The 4,169-nt window shown below is 42.0% G+C and overlaps 1 pseudogene; it reads right to left on the bottom strand.

The window, feature by feature from the left end:
• Positions 1-2,088: 2,088 nt before the first annotated feature.
• LOC101991476 lies at positions 2,089-3,197 on the bottom strand (annotated as a pseudogene).
• Positions 3,198-4,169: the final 972 nt, after the last annotated feature.

The raw sequence follows: 4,169 nt of genomic DNA, 5'->3' as shown, positions 1-4,169 counted from the left end.
TGCTTTTTAATCAAAGACTTTCTTTTGTCTTTGAATTTCTTACTTGAGAGACTTAGAATCAGACATCCTAAGATATATTATTTGTAGATTCAAAAAGCAGAAAGGGATTGTGGACAAGCAAACCTTTCAAGCACATAAATGGAAGCGAGAGGCAGATAGCATGGTAATTAACACAGATGAAAATAGTTTGCATTCTTCTCTCAAATTCATGCGGGTGATAAATTGCCTTAGCTGCAAACTTTATTTTCAAGTTGTAAATCTTCATATGACTAATGACGTCCTCATACCTTGTAATGAAATTAGAGAACAAATATTAAGATGTAGTCTTTATTTATCTGGAAAATTATACCAGAACAACAGCATGAAATAAGGGCTACAAGTTGTTACTTAATGGGCATTTTCTAACTCAGGTACATCATTATTATAGGTAGACAGAAATGCAGGATAACTATAGTTCTTAAGCTCATATCTTATCCGGGGAGGTTAAAGATATCTAGCTTATGTTGGGAATATTTATTTTCATTTGAATTGCATTACAATAATAAATGTTCTGTTGATTTGACAGGAAGATGAGCAAGATCTGGAAAACATCTTTAAAAGTGCATTTGCCATACCTAAATATGCTTGCTGTAGAATGCTTTTTGTCAGTGACCACCTCTGTGATCTCTAATGTCACAAAACACTACAGCCCCTGTTAAATTGAAAGAACACAGCACAGAAGCTTGTCTGTTGCCCTTTCTGAACATTCAGTCTAGGCTGATTTCTGCTTACAGAGTTTACCTAGAGGGGCTTAGCTTAGATCTTAGAGCAACTTTCAAACATGAGCTTTTATTTCTGAATACCAATCACCTTTTTCTTTAAAAAGGATGTTCTAAAGCAGAGGTATTTCCATTCTCAAAAGCTGGAACATAGCCAGCTTTAAGCAGAAGTATGAGAAACCTGGCTTTGATGCTCAGCTCTGCAATTCCTAAATCTCAAGTCTAATCACACTGACCAATGCATAATGTGAGAGACACATATAGAAAAAAAAACACTAATATAGAAAACTGTAAAAATCGCCTTGTGGTGGTGGCACATATCTTTAATCCTAACATTTTGGAAGCAGAGGCAGGCTGATCTCTGAGTTTGAGGCCAGCCTGGTCTACAAATTGAGTTCTGGGACAACAAGGGGAACACAGAGAAGCCCTGTCTTGAAAAAAAAACAAACAAAAACAAAAAAACCTGTAAAAATTATGAAGCTTATTAATCTTATAAGTTCATTGCAGTCTGAATGCCCACTCCTCAAAGATGTTATGAGACATACATATCCTCTGAAATCTAGTCTACTTGTGACCTTGTTCATTAATGAATTTGATAGTTTTCTTGCTCCTCCGTTAGGTAAGGTGTCTTATAAAAAGGAACTACAAAATGAATTTAAGACTTAAATATGAAATGTGAAATTGATATTACTAGAAGAAAATGGGTTAAATGCTCATAGGCATTAGAATGAGCAAGGATTTTCTGGATAAAAGCCTGAAAGACTAGAATCAAAAGCAAAATTAGTCAACTATTATTGTACCAAATCAAAATTTTGGTACAGCAAAGGAAACAACTGAGAGAAGTCCACAACTATAGAATAGGAGGAACTCGTTGCTACTTCTACACTGTAGTTAACTTTATAAGACTTTCACAGGATTGAGTTCATTAATATTTACTCAATCATTGAAGAAGGAGGATACTATGAGGTCCCATCATTTCCAAAGGGATTCTTGCCAAAGAATAGTTCTTGGCAGGAAGGTGTCAATTTATTCAGTAGGGTAACCACTGAAAAGTTGCATTTGCTCACTAAATAACTTTCCATCCAATTTGGGCAAGTAACTTTTTTAAAAAATGAATTTCAGGGGCAAATGTCCAAGAACTTTGTTTTTTAATTTTTTTCCCCCTTAACTAGTTGTTTATTGGCAGTGGGCTGGAAGGGATGGCAGAATTAGCATTCACAGACAACACTACACCGGTCATGAGGGCAGCAAGAGTGATGGGAAAGCCTGAAGGCCCCCTCTTCAAAAGTAAAGTGGGTAGGCAGAGGCCTGGAGTGTTGATGGGGCAGCCTTAGATCACCTCTGCTTAGTAGGCATGGTTAGAGATGAAGAGAGATTTGCTGGCTGCGGCTCCAGACTGACCACTTGGGGTGTACTTTCCTTGACAAGCAAGGCTGTTGGCCAGGGCTCGCTTGATGTATTCCTCCTGGGCAGCCTTCAGGTTCTCCTTCTTCCCGCCCCAGGCCTTCAGAGCAGAGGCCTGCAGGGCCCGGCCATAAGAGAAAGTCAAGGCCCATGGCTTCAGCAGTGGGCACTTGTTGATGGCATTGAGGTTGATGGACGCCTCTTCCTAGCTCTGCCCTCCAGAGAGGAAAGTGACTCCAGTGACAGCAGGGGGCACTGTGCAACGCAGTGCTGTGACAGTTGCCATGGCAATGTCCTCATTGGAATATTTCTGGGTACAAGCATGGCCTGGGGTGACCATGTTGGGCTTCAGCAGTGTGCCTTCCAGATAGACATGGTGGTCACTTAGAGCCTTGTACACAGCAGCCAGTACCTTCTCAGTTACATAATGGCAGCGCTTTAAGTCATGGTCTCCATCAGGGAGGATTTCAGGCTCCACAATGGGTACAATGCCATTCTGCTGGCAGATGCTGGCATAACGGGCCAGAACATTGGCATTTTCCATGATGGCAAGGGCTGAAGAAGTATGCTCCCCAATCTTGAGTACACAGTGCCATTTGGCAAAGTCAGCTCCATCCTTCTTATACTGAGCACAGCGTTCTGACAGCCATCCAGCCCTTGGGTGGTGGTCTCACCATGGGTTCCTGCCAGGGATACCACGCCTTTATCTACCTTAATGCCCACAACACCGCCCTTGGACTTGATAACTTGGGGGAAGGGACGTCCATCATCCGCCTTTTGGTAGAGTGTTTCGTGGAAGAGGATCACCGCCCCAATGCAGGGGTTCACACCGTAATCAGCAGTTAGTAGCAGCTGGCGGTAGAAGCGCCTGTTCTCTTCTGTGTTCTCAGTGCCAATGGACTGCAGTCACTTAGCAATGCTTTCAGTGGACTCATCTGCCACCAGGATGCCCTTGCCCGAAGCCACAATTCGGTGAGCGATGTCAGACAGCTCCTTCTTCTGCTCCGGGGTTAGTGCTGGGTATGGCTAGGGCATGGTGCCAGTGGCAGCACGTTCCTGGCATAGGAGGGGGTGGGTCTGCCGGGTACGGCAGTGGGTAAGCGAAAGGACAAAGGAGAGAACGCAGATAAAGTCATCAGAACCCCGATCTGCGCGCGTTCCAAAAGAACGCAGCTTATTGAGCTGAGGGGGAAGAGGGTGACCTATTTTTATTTTTTAATTTTTTATGTGCTATATATTTTTCTCTGCTCCCCTCCCTTCCTCCACCTCCCCTTCTACCATCTCCCATGGTCCCTGTGCTTCCAATTTACCTAGGAGATCCTGTCTTTTTCTACTTCCCATGTAGATTAGATCCATGTATGTCTCTCTTAGGGCCCTCTTTTCTGTCTAAGTTCTCTGATTGTGAATTGTAGTCTGGTTTTTCTTTGCTTTATGTCTACTCACTTATGAGTAAGTAAATATTATATTTGTCTTTCTGGGTCTGGGTTACCTCACTCAATATGATGTTTTCTAGCTCCATCCATTTGCCTGCAAATTTCAAGATGCCATTAATTTTTTTTCTGCTGTGTAGTACACCATTGTGTAAATGTATCACATCTTTTTTATCCATTCTTCAGTTGAGGAGCATTTAGGTTGTTTCCATGTTCTGGCTATGACAAATAATGCTGCTATGAACATCGTTAAGCATATTACCTTCTGGTATGATTGAACATCCTTTGGGTATATACCCAAAAGTGGTATTTCTAGGTCTTGAATTGGGTTGTTATCGAGTTTTCTGAGAAATCATCATACTGATTTCCAAAACAGCTATTCCAGTTTGCACTCCCACCAGCAGTAGAGGAGTGTTTCCTTTACCCCACATCTTCTCCAGCATAAACTGTCATCAATGTTTTTGATCTTGGCCATTCTTACAGGTGTAAGATGGAATCTCAGGAATGCTTTTGATTTGCATTTCTCTGATGGCTAAGGATGGGGAGCATTTCGTTAAGTGTTTTTCAGCCATTTTGG

This window comes from Microtus ochrogaster, chromosome X, assembly GCF_000317375.1.
Source record: "Microtus ochrogaster isolate Prairie Vole_2 chromosome X, MicOch1.0, whole genome shotgun sequence".
NCBI classification, from domain to species: Eukaryota; Metazoa; Chordata; class Mammalia; order Rodentia; family Cricetidae; genus Microtus; species Microtus ochrogaster.
The sequence above is the reverse complement of the archived record's forward strand: the minus strand, read 5'-3'. Positions and strand labels throughout refer to the sequence as shown.